Source organism: Scylla paramamosain, unplaced genomic scaffold, assembly GCF_035594125.1.
Source record: "Scylla paramamosain isolate STU-SP2022 unplaced genomic scaffold, ASM3559412v1 Contig118, whole genome shotgun sequence".
Lineage (NCBI taxonomy): Eukaryota > Metazoa > Arthropoda > Malacostraca > Decapoda > Portunidae > Scylla > Scylla paramamosain.
Window position 1 is genome coordinate 24,731 of NW_026973783.1, and position 17,770 is coordinate 42,500.

At 42.9% G+C, this 17,770-nt stretch overlaps 1 long non-coding RNA gene and 1 pseudogene across 1 annotated transcript in view; one reads left to right on the forward strand and one right to left on the reverse strand.

The window, feature by feature from the left end:
- The window catches only part of LOC135099331 (uncharacterized), a 131,803-nt gene that overhangs the window by 11,994 nt on the left and 102,039 nt on the right, over positions 1-17,770 (reverse strand). The window lies entirely within an intron of this gene.
- Positions 10,492-17,065, forward strand: LOC135099332 (juvenile hormone esterase-like; annotated as a pseudogene).

Consider the following 17,770-nt stretch of genomic DNA (forward strand, 5'->3'; position numbering starts at 1 on the left):
ATTCTTATATACTGCAGTTTAGAATACTGTAAGTGCCGAGTTTCTCCAAACTCTTTATTGATCAGAAAAGGGGTAAAAGACGTTATATGATATTAACAATACGCTATGAGTTGTGGCCTGACTTACTCTTAAATCAGAGTGGGCGAAGACTAACAAATATATTACATAATGGTATACCACGTAAGCCTACACCCCTCCCTCCATGCATATATATATATATATATATATATATATATATATATATATATATATATATATATATATATATATATATATATATATATATATATATATATATATATATATATATATATATATATATATATATATATATATATATATATATATATATATATATATATATATATATATATACACACATACATACATACATAACACCAGACAAGTATTCACACGGTCTCGCTTCCGTACACTTAGAAAATATGGACAAGCACGCAACCCCATACATAGCCATAAACACAACACACACACACACACACACACACACACACGAGGAACTATCAAGAAAGGTCAAGAAAGCGTCTGGCTTCTTTCTCTTTTCCGGCACATTCTCTTCTGCACTATTTTGGAGGGAGCGTCGCCCCCTGCCTGCTGCCCCTCCCCGTCATGAGTGATGCCTGTTAATTAAGGTTATTGCTTGCAGTAATTAGACGTCTCTCTTCCCGCGCCACTTCCTCGCGCGCTGCTCCACGGCAGGCGTGACTTTACTATCATTTTGCTGCGATAAATTACTACACGTTGGCTATTTCCCGGATGAAGCGCTCCAGGGAGCAGCTGCTGCTATTTTTTCTCTTTTTCCCCAACTACAATGCTTTTATTAAACCTGCGTGGTCTCTAAAACCCTGAAGCTGATGCTCCGACAAATCGGTTAAAGAAACTTGTACACCGCCGTCTATTGCTTTTCCTTTTTACTCCTTCCGTCTTTCCTTTGGGTGAGTAACTGGGGCACCATCAACAGGCCTTCCCTGGGGTGAGTGGCAGTAATTCCCTCCTGGGATAATAACTTCCGTTGGAAAAAGCGTGTCACAGGAAAGTTGCGGTGATAAGGAAGAAAGGTCAACGCACGTGTGGGTGACCCTTTGGAATGCAGGCACTAGTTTAACAAGGGATCCTGTTCACCGTGACTTACTGCTCTGCCTCACTAAACAGGCAATGGTTGAATCTACGTGCTGCTATCAGATGTCAACACTAAGGAACTCATGGATAGGAATTCAAAAGACTTGGATCATTTAGGTATGATACACTGCACTTACTATAGTTTCAATGAAAGATGAATCATAGTGCTGGGTGTTCTAAACTGTTTGATTTTTTACACTACACTTACTATAGAATTATTGAAAGACGAACAACAGTACCGAAGAATGGATAGCTATAAATGATTACTGGCATGGTAAAGTGGTGTGTGTACAGCATTGGTGGCTGTAGCGTGGAAATGGCCAGCTGTAAGACGGCGCGGCGGCTTGGACTATGCTGATGAGAGGGATTAACAGTTTTCGGAGCTCTATTCTTTACATGCAGTATTGTACGTGTATATATATAATGTACAGTGACTAGAGAAGTTCGTGACGCCGACTATGATGTGAATCTGTCCAGCTTGCACAACCACAAACACTTCACGCTGAGGTGTTTGACGCAGGAACCGTGTGAAGCCCAGCAAGGTGATGAGAGGCGCCGGTACTCACAATAAAAGGTTCGTGCACTACACCTTGTAATCATCGCGGCAATCAGAACACTATTAGCGCCACCAATGCCATCACCGCCCACACCACCACACATCATTACTGTCACCAACGCCCACACCTCCGACACACCAGGGGAATGGACAAATTATTACTGCTCCGCCACTACCACCGCCCACACCTCGGCCACACCAATAAAATAGAACCTCACTCTCATCAAACAGCAATTAGGAGCTGTTTGTTAGATTAGAAACACATGATTGGAACATAAGAGTGTAAGAAAAGGGAAGCTGCAAGAAGCCGTCTGGCCTACACGTGGCAGTCACTGTATGAAACATATCTACGTATTTCTACCTGTCATACTCATCCATTAATCTTTCTAATCGTCTTTCATAGCTCCATAATGATTCTGAATGAGTACCATGTTTATAGTATTTGTTGTAAGAGGTCTTGATGGTGTCTAAAAATTGAAGTCCTTGTCATTAACTGAAGCACTTTCCGGAGCTTACTAACGAGCAATTCCTATCATTATTGCATCAGGAGACTTATAACAAGCATTGAGGACCTAGCTTTGATGAAACGTAAGAACACTTGACTTGTTCTTCACGCCAACACATCATTGATCCATTTGTTCTTAATATTCTGCTGCGAATACAAACCAGTTGAAAAGTTTCATAACGGGTCGGATTGGATAATTTAGTTCCAGTGGTGTTTTGATGCTCCTCTCCTGAAACAATCTGATTCACGCGGGAAAACAATCAGGCAGAGATGAAAGATGCAGAGACTCATGCATTAGTGAGGTAGACCGAATAGGAATGAGGTTGGAAGCAGAAAGTGTTGTGCAGGGAGGTATGTGATGACAGTACAGTGGGAGGAGTGTGTGGCGAGGGAAGGAAACAAGAGGAGAGTGTTTTGTATGTAAGCAGTATGTAAGATTGATTTGAATATGGAATATGGTCAGAAGAGGGAGTCAGTCTGGAAGAAGAGATGAAAGGATCGTAAAGGTTTGATAAAATAATAATAATTAAATAAGAAAATATATAAAAGTAGTTTGTATTACTAGAAGCCTGAACCACGTGGAGAACACTAGTGAGGTAGTGACCACATGACTTAGATAAATAAACGGATAAATAAATAAATAAATAGATAGCCATATAAGAACAGGAGGACGCAGTAGACACCTGCCGAGACGATAATTACTCCCAGCACTGTTCAGGGGGTGCTGTGAACATATCATTAAACCCAGCTGTGACCTCACTGAACGTTTCCCTTTGTGTCTCACAACACAAGGGGGCAGTCACAGCCTGCCCTCTAAAGACAACTCTCTTCCTCCACACAAAACTACAAGCACCTAATAACACACACACCCTTCACTCAAAAAATTTAAAATCATCGTGGCGACTCCTACACCAGCCTCGGAGTCCCCATCTGGGGAGGGGACCATAAATGTCTCCAGGTCGGACTGCCTTTCTGTCGACGACCCTAAGTGTCTTGACACCCCCCTTCAACTTTTTTTTCATTAACTTCTGCAACATTCGCGGTCTAAGATCTAATTTTCGATCAGTAGAACACCACCTCTCCTCTTCTAAACTCATCTTCTTTTCCTCACTGAAACTCAGGTGTCTGAGGCAACTGACAGTAGCCCCTTTTCTATTCCCTCCTACTTTCTCTATTCTCATTTTCGATCCAAAGCTGGATGCTGCGTTTATGTGCGCAATGACTTAACCTGCTCTCGTGCCCTCGCTCTTGAATCTTCCGAGTTTTCCACCATCTGGCTACGACTACAGAGTCACTCTCAAACTAAATTTATATGTGTTCTATACCTCTCACCTAACTCCTCTGACTATAAGAAATTCTTTGACTACTTAACTTCCAAAGTGGAGCACATTCTGACCCTCTTCCCTTTTGCAGAGATCTCCATTCTTGGAGACTTCAACGTTCACCACCAGCTTTGGCTTTCCTCTCCCTTCACTGACCATCCTGGTGAACTAGCCTACAACTTTGCTATCCTCCACGACCTAGAGCAATTGGTGCAACACCCTACTCGTATTCCAGACCGTCTTGGAGATACGCCCAACATTCTTGACCTTTTCCTGACCTCTAATCCTTCTGCTTATGCTGTCACCCTTTCTTCTCCGTTGGGCTCCTCCGATTACAGTCTCATATCTGTATGTTGTCCTATCGCTCCAATCCCTCCTCAGGATCCCCCTAAGCGAAGGTGCCTCTGGCGTTTTGCCTCTGCTAGTTGGGGAGGTATTTTGCTGATTTTCCTTGGAATGACTACTGCTTCCGTGTCAGAGACCCGTCTTTGTGTGCTGAGCATGATAGTGTCTGGCATGGAGGCGTACATTCCTCACTCTTTTTCTTGTCCGAAACCTTCTAAACCTTGGTTTAACACAGCTTGTTCTCGTGCTATACATGATAGAGAGGCGGCCCACAAAAGGTACTTAAACCTTCCATCACTAGAATCTCATGCACTTTATATTTCTGCCCGGAACCATGCCAAGTCTGTTTTCCAACTAGCCAAGAACTGCTTCATTAACAGAACGTGTCAAAACCTTTCAAGATCTAACTCCCCTCATGACTTCTGGCATCTAGAAAAAATATCTCCAATAACTTTGCTTCTTCTTCTTTCCCTCCTCTATTTCAACCAGATGGCACCACTGCTATCACATCTATTTCTAAAGCTGAACTCTTCGCTCACACCTTTGTTAAAAACTCTACCTTGGACGATTCTGGACTTGTTGCTCCCTCTCCTCCACCCTCTGACTACTTCATGCCACCTATTAAAATTCTTCGCAATGATGTTTTCCATGCCCTCGCTGGCCTAAACCCTCGGAAGGCTTGTGGACCTGATGGGGTCCCTCCTATTGTTCTCCAAAACTGTGCCTCCGTGCTTGCACCTTGCCTAGTCAAACTCTTTCAGCTCTGTCTGTCAACATCTACCTTTCCTTCTTGCTGGAAGTTTGCCTACATTCAACCTGTTCCTAAAAAGGGTGACCGCTCTAATCCCTCAAACTACCTTCCTATTGCTTTAATTTCCTGCTTATCTAAAGTTTTTGAATCTATCCTCAACAGGAAGATTCTTAAGCATCTAACACTTCACAACCTTCTATCTGATCGCCAGTATGGGTTCCGTCAAGGCCGCTCTACTGGTGATCTTCTGGCTTTCCTTACTAAGTCTTGATCATCCTCTTTTAGAGATTTTGGTGAAACTTTTGCTGTTGCCTTGGACATATCAAAAGCTTTTGATAGAGTCTGGCACAAAGTTTTGATTTCCAAACTACCCTCCTACGGCTTCTATCCTTCTCTCTGTAACTTCATCTCAAGTTTCCTTTCTGACCATTCTATTGCTGTTGTGGTAGACGGTCACTGCTCTTCTCCTAAATCTATTAACAGTGGTGTTCCTCAGGGTTCTGTCCTGTCACCCACTCTCTTATTATTCATTAATGATCTTCTAAACCAAACTTCTTGTCCTATCCACTCTTATGCTGATGATACCACCCTGCACTTTTCCACGTCTTTTCATAGACGTCCAACCCTTCAGGAGGTAAACATTTCATGCAGGGAAGCCACAGAACGCTTGACTTCTGATCTTTCTAAAATTTCTGATTGGGGCAGAGCAAACTTGGTATTGTTCAATGCTTCAAAAATGCCTCATCCATCTATCAACTCGACACAACCTTCCAGACAACTATCCCCTCTTCTTCAATGACACTCAACTGTTCCCCTCTTCTATAATCTGAACTGGAAACTTCACATCTCATCTCTAGCTAAAACAGCTTCTATGAAGTTAGGTGTTCTGAGACGTCTCCGCCAGTTTTTATCACCCCCCAGCTGCTAACTCTGTACAAGGGCCTTACCTGTCCATGTATGGAGTACGCTTCACATGTCTGGGGAGGTTCCACTCATACTGCCCTTCTAGACAAGGTGGAATCAAAAGCTTTTCGTCTCATCAATTTCTCTCCTGTAACGGACTGATTTCAGCTTCTCTCTCACCGCTGCAATGCTGCATCTCTAGCTGTCTTCTACCGCTATTTTCATGCTAACTGCTCTTCTGATCTTGCTAACAGCATGCCTCCCCTCCTCCTGCGGCCTCGCTGCACAAGACTTTCTTCTTTCCCTCACCCCTATTCTGTCCACCTGTCTAACACAAGAGTTAACCAGTATTCTCAATCATTCATCATGGTAAACTCTGGAACTCCCTGCCCTCTTCTGTATTTCCACCTTCCTATGACTTGAATTCCTTAGAGAGGGAGGTTTCAAGACACTTATTGATCAATTTTTGACTACTGCTTTGACCCTTTTATGGGACTGACATTTCAGTGGGAATTTTTTTTTATTGCATTTTTGTTTTCCTTGGCCAGTGTCCTTCCTACATAAAAAAAAAAAAAAAATAAATAGATAGATAAGTAAAAGAGACCTGTATGAATAGAAGACTGAACCTTGTGGAAAAGACTAATGAAGTCCAGTGAACATATGAACATGAAAAAAAAGTTTCTCCGAGACAGTGACATTGAATACTTTCAGATTGTGTTGTATAATGTAAAGTAATGTGAAGTGGACACTGTGTGTGTCTCTACCATAGTTACCCACAGTTGTATCTGTCGTCTGGCCAGACTTGAATTTCATATCACGGATAAACAACGCCTCAAAATGCATATGTGCATAGAAACATAGAACATTTCCCGCATAGAATAACCTGCACCTTCACCTCTGACAATATCTGCACAAACTCGTGTTACACCATATATATATATATATATATATATATATATATATATATATATATATATATATATATATATATATATATATATATATATATATATATATATATATATATATATATATATATATATATGTGTGTGTGTGTGTGTGTGTGTGTGTGTAGGTAAGAGGTGGGGAGGCATACGTGTGGAGCTCGCACGATCACGTCACCGCACGTCACACAACATGAAACTTTCCTTGGTCCATCTATTCTCATCCTTCTCACCAGACGCCAGTTAGGCTATAAGCCTGTCAGCTCGATGACATCCGGACAATACTCCTCCATCCGTCTGGGTCTTCATATTCTCTGTCCTCCATCACCTCGACCATTGTCGAGGTGATACTAAGGTCTACTAAGGCTCTCTTCAATACCTTGCTTCCATCTCTTCCTTGGTCTCCCTCGTGGTCGCCTGCCTCTTGGTATCCACTCCATATATTTCTTAGCATACCGATCTTCTTCCATTCTCTTAACATGTCCAAACCATCTCAGTCTTGCTCTATCAGCATCCTCCAGTAGCGGCGTCACTCCCAACTCTTCTCTTATTTGAACATTTCTCATCTTGTCCCTTCTTGTAACACCCCTGATTATTGAGCACTCGCATTTCGGCTGCCTGAATCTTCGATTCTAGTTTTGTAGTTAAAGTCCACCACCATTCAGCACCATATAACAGGATTGGTATAACAAGTCTATTGTAAACTATTAATTTGCATTTTGTAGCCACATGTTTATCTTTTAGTATTGGATACATCTATTGCCATGAATAAATATAACCAGCATTGCCTACATCATACTATTTATTTTTCATAGTTACTCTCTTTATCTCTAATGCATTTCAGCACGCATTATTCTAAGCTATAAACAGAGTTTCTCTTGTCTTATTTATGTAATTAAAGAACTATAACTAAGAATATAATGAATTGCCCTACGCTGGAACAACGGTACCGGGGAGGAAGGTCGATTCACGCAGCGAGAGGAGAACCAATACGAGAGGAATTCACAAACTCCTGGTAGAAAGTCAAGGGCACAACATGTGAGTGAAGGTTAATGGAAGGTCACTTGACTTTTGTGTGTTTAGTTTTCGATAAAAATACTCATTTCATCTCCGTGTAGGAAGTCAGACTGTGGGAGAGTGAAGGACCCAGAGAAGGAGGGAGAGGGACAGGGTAGGTTACTCGATTTTTACGCTCAGATTTTCACCAAATATACTTGCGTCAAGCTAGGGATGTCCTCCTGTTTGTCAACCGTAGTCTCAATACGAGCGCCCGGCAACTGAATGAGCTGTGTTGCCTAAGCACGTCTTGTGCCTGTTAGGAATACTAAGGCAGGATAGGAACCATGCAGTGGTGAGGCTCAGATGTGCTGATGCATTAAACCATCTCACACCAAAGTAAGAGCAAGAATGGAAGTAATTGGATTATATATTATTATTATTATTATTATTATTATTATTATTATTATTATTATTATTATTATTATTATTATTATCATTATCATTATCATTATCATTATTATTATTATCACCATTATTACCATCATCACCAATATTATTTGTTATAGCAATACTGTCATCAACACACACACACACACACACACACACACACACACATACACACATATGATCATCATCAGTATCACCACTCGTCATTAAATATTAAATATTTCCTTGAAGTTCATACGGTTTTCGTGTCAGCACTCTGTCTCTTTGTGCAGGACGCCTTGCTGAGGTGATTACCTGACACGAAAGAACTGAATCCACAAACTTTCTCCAATCGTTAAGTTTGTAAGACTTGATTCAACTCAGGTTGCGGAAGGATGGCTAAAAGACTGTGTGTGTGTGTGTGTGTGTGTGTGTGTGTGTGTGTGTGTGTGTGTGTGTGTGTGTGTGTGTGTGTGTGTGTGTGTGTGTGTGTGTGTGTGTGTGTGTGTGTGTGTCGCGCTCATAACCGCATTCCCAGTAATCGTACACAACTGTAGTACACAATTTCACGGGCCCTGTGGGAACTGACAACTCTCGTTCATCATGTTCCTTTAAATCTACTCGTGTGATCAAGCTCTCACATAAAAGGAGCGTCACGGAGCATGTGCGTCAGTCTGTCACCCGGCCCGCGCACTAAACAACCCGACTCTCAGCACTGAGGGAGCATTGTAAGTTCTGCAACGCAGTGCAGATAATCTTATATTTCTTTTGTTAAGGAACGAAGCATTTGTGTGCGCTTATCTGTGTGTGTGTGTGTGTGTGTGTGTGTGTGTGTGTGTGTGTGTGTGGACTGATGTACAAATATAAGTTTACTTTTGTGGCTGGTATGAAATTACCATGTGTGTTTTGTCAAAAAAAAAACGCGTTAGTGAGACAATGCAGCTCCTACAGTTATCTGTATGAAGACTAAGACATGGCACGTGACATTCCTGGGGAACCCCTGTGTTGATGACAATCAAGCTGGACTTAACAAGATCTGACTTAGTGTTCTGTGGTCTCTGAGTTAAGAAGCTGAACATCCCCCTATGGACGGGAAACTTAGCGTAGCATCGTGTGGCTTCACTTCTATTTTACTCGTTGAAAAGACTGCTTTGTGTATTTCCTATGATGTTCAGTTGTCGCTTTGCTTCCTTTATGCACCCATCTTTGGCGTCACAGTGCTGCCCGGTGTGAGGAAACATTTTGTTTTGAAAAAAATCACAACAGAAAATATACAGACAAAATAAAAAGCCACTAATACTGATTTTAGTTGTTCCTATACTCTTCCTCTCGCTTGTATCTCACAGCAGCAGAATTTTTTTTTTTTTTTTTTTTTATGTAGGAAGGATACTGGCCAAGGGCAACAAAAATCTAATAAAAAAAAATGCCCACTGAAATGCCAGTCCCTAAAAGGGTCAAAGCAGTGGTCAAAAATTGGTGGATAAGTGTCTTGAAACCTCCTTGAAGGAATTCAAGTCATAGGAAGGTGGAAATACAGAAGCAGGCAAGGAGTTCTAGAGTTTACCAGAGAAAGGGATGAATGATTGAGAATACTGGTTAACTCTTGCGTTAGAGAGGTGGACAGAATAGGAGTGAGAGAAAGAAGAAAGTCTTGTGCAGCGAGGCCGCGGAAGGAGGGGAGGCATGCAGTTAGCAAGATCAGAAGAGCAGTTAGCATGAAAATAGCGGTAGAAGACAGCTAGAGATGCAACATTGCGGCGGTGAGAGAGAGGCTGAAGACAGTCAGTTAGAGGAGAGGAGTTGATGAGACGAAAAGCTTTTGATTCCACCCTGTCTAGAACAGCAGTATGATTGGAACCCCCCCAGACATGTAAAGCATACTCCATACATGGACGGATAAGGCCCTTGTACAGAGTTAGCAGCTGGGGGGGTGAGAAAAACTGGCGGAGACGTCTCAGAACACCTAACTTCATAGAAGCTGTTTTAGCTAGAGATGAGATGTGAAGTTTCCAGTTCAGATTATAAGTAAAGGACAGACCGAGGATGTTCAGTGTAGAAGAGGGGGACAGTTGAGTGTCATTGAAGAAGAGGGGATAGTTGTCTGGAAGATTGTGTCGAGTTGATAGATGGAGGAATTGAGTTTTTGAGGCATTGAACAATACCAAGTTTGCTCTGCCCCAATCAGAAATTTTAGAAAGATCAGAAGTCAGGCGTTCTGTGGCTTCCCTGCGTGATATGTTTACCTCCTGAAGGGTTGGACGTCTATGAAAAGACGTGGAAAAGTGCAGGGTGGTATCATCAGCATAGGAGTGGATAGGTCAAGAAGTTTGGTTTAGAAGATCATTAATGAATAATAAGAAGAGAGTGGGTGACAGGACAGAACCCTGAGGAACACCACTGTTAATAGATTTAGGAGAAGAACAGTGACCGTCTACCACAGCAGCAATAGAACGGTCAGAAAGGAAACTTGAGATGAAGTTACAGAGAGAAGGATAGAACCCGTAGGAGGGTAGTTTGGAAATCAAAGCTTTGTGCCAGACTCTATCAAAGGCTTTTGATATGTCCAAGGCAACAGCAAAAGTTTCACCAAAGTCTCTAAAAGAGGGGGATAGAGAGGGATGGCGCGTGGTGCGGCTCTGGTGGCGACGCTGGTGGTGGTGGTGGTGGTGGCGACTGCTGCTGATGTGCCATTCGTTGATACCAGGGATGGCCGCGTCTCAGGCATTGTGGAGGAATCGGTGAAGGGCCGAGACTTTTCGTCATTCTACGGCATTCCCTACGCTCGGCCACCACTGGGGAGGCTGCGATTCAAGGTAGGCCGGCAGACGGTGAAAATTTGCGGAGTAATGAAAGCACTTGACTTCATCAGAGTGAGACTGTAAAATGAGGGTGGGAAAATACTGGAAGGTAATGTGTCCTTTCTTCCAGGATCCCGAGCCCTTCCCAGACTGGGGGGCCATGGGGGAAGCCTCCATTCCCGCCTCGCCGTGCATCCAGTATTTCTCCGCAGCAGAGAAAGTCGGAATAAAGGAAGTGCTGGGTGAGGAGGATTGTCTGTACCTCAACGTGTTTGTGCCCAAGGTGAGGCGGAGAACCCCGGAGAGACTGCTTTAATCTGTGATATGTTAGCCTAAGAGCATAAGGGAAGCTGGGAGAAGAAAGTAGGCCTACACGTACTAGGTGACAGTCCTTGTCTAAAACCTGTGTCCACCTGCCTTCCCGATCAGTAAATTTAACTAATCCTTTTTTAAAGCACCCAGGTGACTCGGTACTAGTAGGCTGATTACTGCATATATTCCAGTCATCTACCACTCTATCTGAGAACCAATTTCTTCCCTTTTTTTTTATTTATTAGTTGTAGTCCTATCCTGATTACTAACACTAAGGATTTTGTTTAAATTGTTCTTGTTATACCTCTTAATCTAAGCTTTTCTAACGAATGTAAAATTTAAAACTTTAATCTTTTGTAAGGAATATTTTACATCCCCTTTTAGTCATCTCTCTCTCTCTCTCTCTCTCTCTCTCTCTCTCTCTCTCTCTCTCTCTCTCTCTCTCTCTCTCTCTCTCTCTCTGTGTGTGTGTGTGTGTGTGTGTGTGTGTGTGTGTGTGTGTGTGTGTAATAGTACCAATCTTATCACAGATTAATGGAGACGCTAGCTTCCCGGTGATGGTTTGGCTTCACGGAGGAAGGTTCACCCATGGCAGTGCCCAGGAGTACCCTCCTCACGTCCTCCTGGACCACGACATCGTGCTGGTGGTGGTGCAGTACCGGCTGGGTGTCCTGGGTGGGTGGTGTGTGGCGAGCTGGTGACTTCTCTCACACGCGGCGCGGCCTGTGTACTGCTCTTCTCACTGCTTCTCTCTCACTGTACAGGCTTCCTGTCTACCGAGGACTTGGCGATGCCTGCGAACTTGGGCCTCAAGGACCAGACCCTGGCGCTCCGGTGGGTGAAGACCAACATTCACCTCTTTGGCGGAGACAACATGCGGGTCACCATCTTCGGTGAGAGTGCCGGCAGCGCCGCCGCCCACCTCCTCATGTTCGTCCCGGAAGTTCAAGGTAGGACTCCTTTTGGACTTCACATTCGTTCTCATCACCTTTGTTTATACACACACACACACAATATATATATATATATATATATATATATATATATATATATATATATATATATATATATATATATATATATATATATATATATATATATATATATATATATATATATATATATATATATATATATATATAATTTCAACCTTGTATATCCATTTGTTCACATATTTGCATGTAATGAGACAAGTTGTATTGTTTTGACAGATCTTTTCTCCAGTGCTATCATGCAGTCTGGAACAGCACTGACGTCCTTGACTATTAACAATAATCCTCGCAAGGAGGCAATTGAAGTGGGTGGCAGCCTTGGGTGTCCCACAGACCAGGGCAGCAACACGCTCCTTCTGTGCCTGCAGGGGCTGGATGCAAAGGCTCTCTTTCCTCGTTACGAAAGCTCCAGAGTGAGTGGCACTCACTGTGCCAGGTGTCAGGACTACTTGCTCATTTAACTTGAACATTCAATTGTGGATATATTCAAATTACAGTTCTGAGGCCATTTAATTTGTACAGAGATGGGGCGTGCTGCCGCTCACCTTCACGCCCTGAGTGGACGGCCGTTTCCTGCCGCGTCACCCTGCCCAGCTGATAAGTGAGGGATGCAACACCCAGGTGGACATCATATCAGGCATTACCAAAGACGACGGGGGCTCTTTTCGCCTTGCGTAATTATCACCCAACTTACGTGGTTAAAAATCATGCTTCACTAACTAAAATGTCTGAGGGAATAATTACCTTCAAAATCTATTGTTTTGAAGATTTTTTTTTTCCAGCTGCATTGGCAAAGAAACAGTTACTGGAGGAGCTACAGTACAATTTTAGCATGGCCGGGTCTGCGTCCCTTCAGCTTGAGGGCAGGAGCGAGGACCCGGAGGCTGTAGCCCGCCAGCTGTACCTCCACTACTTGGGCACCACGCACGTCACCGAGGCGCACGCTGACGACTTCATGAGGGTGAGCACCAACACTGGAGCCTAAGCCTGTTTTTTGCTGCACATGTTCCGTAAACTTTGGATGTATTTGCAATGTGAAAATTACTTGTTTACATATATGACATAAGGATGAGAAGACACGGCTCTACGTGAGGGGATGTTACACCTTAACACTTGAGACAAGAGGATGCCGGTAGTGTTTTCACTGTTCATTCTTAAATTTGCACCTATGTTACATCTTAAACATACAGAACTGCCAGCTGGTGTTCTGTACGGTGAACTTTTCCGTGATCATTCTGCTGTGAAAAAGCCTTGTAACCGTAATTGTTAGTGATTAGTGATGAATTATGAGGGAGCTTTAAAAACTAGATTCACGTATGAAGATGATAGGTGGAGATGAACAAGCATGTTGCATTCAGGGACTGTCACGTGTTGACCTGATGTATTCTTGCCGTTTCCCTTATTATCTCATGTTCGTAGTAGTAGTAGTAGTAGTAGTAGTAGTAGTAGTATAGTAGTTGGTTGGTGTGAACATTCTAATTCTTTTAGTTATCAAAATAATAATAATATATTATTTAAAAAAAATGATGAAGACATAATAATAAGTTATTATTATTGAAAATAACAAAAATAACTCTTAGTTATTATTCTTACTAGTCTTATTATATATAATTTTGACAGATGTTCACTGACCACTACTTCGCCGTGCCTCATGACCGCATCTCCGCCCACCACGCAGGGAAGATTTACCGCTACGAGCTGCAGCACTACGCCCAGCTCTCCTTCGGCCAACTGATCTGCCCTTCCTGCGACAACAAGTGTAAGCAATGCCTGGCCCACAACCTGCCCGAGGCACCGCGGCGTCAACACTGACACGAGGCGGTCAGTTCAGTGACGAATGTTTAGGCAGATGTTTTAAGAACACTGGCAAAGTAACTGGGGACTGGCACCTTTAGTGGGCTTTTTTTCTGCCCTTTTATTGCCCTTGCTTGTAGCCACTCTTACATAACAGATCCTGATAATTGACCCAAAGAATTTTGCTTGTAACATCATATCCCCTATGTGACTTCAAGGCAATGAATAACTTAGAGATTTTATAGACATCAAGGGTGGTTCTCGACTTAAATACTCATAAAAACAGAAGGTGCTTGGCATAGCCACTACCACTCCTGATGTTATCACCAGCGCTGTCGCCACCACCGCTATACGTAGCAACTATCACCAGCCTTCTTACCATCACCATTACCACTACCACTACCAATAACTCTTATCCTATACTATTAATACCCTGCATCACGACAAATTCCAGTCATTATTGCCATCACCACCATCTCATCGCTGCCATCATTTTTATTAGTAATAGCACTGCATCCCTTTTCATCATTACTTAACATTTTAATTTATTTATACATAATTTGTGGTCTGAGATATAATCTTGTTGAAAAACTAAAACACAGCTGTGTCCGAGTCACTGTGAAGTGTGCCATGAGTCACTGTGATGTGTGCCATGAGTCACTGTGAAGTGTGCCATGAGTCACTGTGATGTGTGCCATGAGTCTCTGTGATGTGTGCCATGAGTCACTGTGAAGTGTGCCATGAGTCACTGTGAAGTGTGCCATGAGTCACTGTGATGTGTGCCATGAGTCACTGTGAAGTGTGCCATGAGTCTCTGTGATGTGTGCCATGAGTCACTGTGAAGTGTGCCATGAGTCACTGTGATGTGTGCCATGAGTCACTGTGATGTGTGCCATGAGTCACTGTGATGTGTGCCATGAGTCACTGTGAAGTGTGCCATGAGTCACTGTGATGTGTGCCATGAGTCACTGTGATGTGTGCCATGAGTCACTGTGAAGTGTGCCATGAGTCACTGTGATGTGTGCCATGAGTCACTGTGATGTGTGCCATGAGTCACTGTGATGTGTGCCATGAGTCACTGTGATGTGTGCCATGAGTCACTGTGATGTGTGCCATGAGTCACTGTGATGTGTGCCATGAGTCACTGTGATGTGTGCCATGAGTCACTGTGAAGTGTGCCATGAGTCACTGTGATGTGTGCCATGAGTCACTGTGATGTGTGCCATGAGTCACTGTGATGTGTGCCATGAGTCACTGTGATGTGTGCCATGAGTCACTGTGATGTGTGCCATGAGTCACTGTGATGTGTGCCATGAGTCACTACGGAGCTTTAAAAGAGGAGTGGCCAAATTTGAGGCTGAGGATAATGAAAGGAGGTAGGCAGTATGTTTCATGTGGGGAGTGCCACGTGTAGGCCTGACAGCTTCTTGCAGCTTCCCTTACTTTCTTATGTTGTTTTGTTCTGACATGAGTGAATCACATCTTCCTTTTCTTATCTTTTCCGTTCGGCGTTTCCCTCGAGTGAGTGGTTGGCGCGATGTACGAGCCTTGTCCTGTTGTTTCTGTCCCTTGAATCTTCCTCTGTGACTGCTATTGTTTGCAGTTCTAAAGCAATTCCTCCGCTCCATCTCCTTCTCTATCTTCCTCCCAGTTTTCTTCCCTTAACTGGTTTTCTCCAGGAATTTTTAATCTGTTTCTGATCGTCAATTCTGACAGGGGTGAGTCACGTAGACGATCTGCACTACTTGTTCCGCGGCGGCCCTCTCTTGTCGCCACGAACAGCACCCCCACAGCGCCCCAAGGACTTAAAGCTGCCCGACGACCTCACCCTCAGGGACATCATCACGACTCTGTGGACCAACTTTGCTGCCACAGGGTGAGATGGAGGGCAGAGGTCCTGATTTCAGAAGTCTTTATGGAGGACTCTGAGAGCTTTGGAGTGGGCAAGATGATAAAGTATTGCTTATCAGTGCACTAACTTTACTGAGATGGAAGGCGGGACCCTTTTGTGGAGGAGACTGATAGTTTTAGAGGATAAGATGATAAAAGTAAGGCTTATCATTGTACCATTGCTGCATTAGAGGCTCTTCAGGAAGTGCTGATGTCAGGTAAGACTTATCAATGCTTCCATCAATTCACTGTGACACGGTGACACCAACAACAACGATAGTTTGCCCGTGTACTACATATCACTGCAAAAATTACCTCTTTACTGCATAGATTAGACAAGTGAGTTGGAGTTGGTGGTGGTAGGCAGTGGTGAGAGAACAGAATTAAGCAGGGGATCTTTATTTCTACAATGTTTTGATGGTGTTGAAAAGTTAGAGAAAAAGATCTGCTTTATCCTGCTATTTCTCACCACCACACTCCAATAATTACTTTTTGTATTACTCATCATTGCAGCAATAGTTTATTTTTGTATCACTCATCATTGCAATAATAATAAATCTTTGTATTACAGTAGACTGTCTTTTATTACTCATCATTATAATTAAAATTTTTCGTTATTTCCCACCAGGAACCCAACCCCTGATAGCTCTCTGGGCTTCACGTGGGAAGCCAGCACACCAGAGAACCTGCAGTACCTCTCCCTCACGCCCTCGCCCTTCACGAAGCCAGACGACCGCAAGGAGGTGAGGAATGCTGCTTACTTAATTATTTACTATGGAAAATGTATTAGGCACTGATATATTTCTATTCGTGTACTTATAAGCGTGTAAGGCGAACGCTTAGGACTTGTGTTGATGAGGGGGGTGAGGGGGTAACAGACCTTAGGGCTACAAAAAAAAAAAAAAAAAAGGTAGAAAAAAAAAGGCCCACTGAAGCTGCCAGTTCCGGAAGAAGAGAGCAAGAAGAGTTATTCATAACTAGAGAAGTGTATGGAAACCTTATGTATTAGATAATTACATGGTCCATTTTCTATTTAAATTTTGACGTGGCAGAATTATTTACATAAAACTACATTTTTTTTTCTTTTTTTATTTATGAGTGTCGCTATTTGTGTTTTATAAATGTCACGCTCCGAGTATCTAGAGCGCATCCTTTGTCAAGCACTATCCATTTCACCCCCTCAGTAAGTGGTTCATGCAGGTTCTTTCTTTTCACACACACGTAAGTTCCACAACTCTCTTCCCATCCAGGAAAATCTGATGCTTCACCCGCACCTGGTGAAGGTGCCTCAGGGCGCCACGCGCAGTTCACGTTATGAATTGTGATTTACCAACTCCTGACTAAATGCGAACAGTAACAAGCACCGCTTCCTAACAACATAACTTAGATATAACCACTTATATATATATATATATATATATATATATATATATATATATATATATATATATATATATATATATATATATATATATATATATATATATATATATATATATATATATATAAGATAGGCCCTAACTCAGGGCAAACAAACGAAAAAAAACGTCCACTGAGGTCCCAGTCCGTAAAGAAGAAAAAAAAAAAAAAAAAATTAAGGATAACGGTCTTGAAACCGAACACTTTCATTATTACCACGCTTAGAGAAATGCTTAGGTGTTATGATGGAGTGATTATGAAGTGTTTTGAGGAGTTGTATGGCTTACGAGTTGTGATGTGGTGCAATTGTGAGGAGCTAAGGAGATAAACACCATCTGATTACTAAGAAAGTCGAGGCTGTAAAGCACTGCTGCGTCTGATTTACTCCAATAAAAAATGGGTTGATTTGGTGTGAGGAGTCACTTCGAAGCAAGCAGAGGTGGCGGCAGTGGTGGGCGCGGAAGTGAAATATAGAAACAGTTTTTGAAGAGCCTGGTGACATTTCATGAGGTACCGGCGTGCTCGGAACTAAGGGTACACGTGGAAAAGTGCCACGCAAACCTCGCGCGAACACACCCAGGACGTGTCCTGTCGCGGCGTGCATAAAACATCAAAAGCGCTCTTTGCTCAGTGGTCACCTTTACCTGACCTAGCGTCGCCTCATAGCTGGGCGGGGG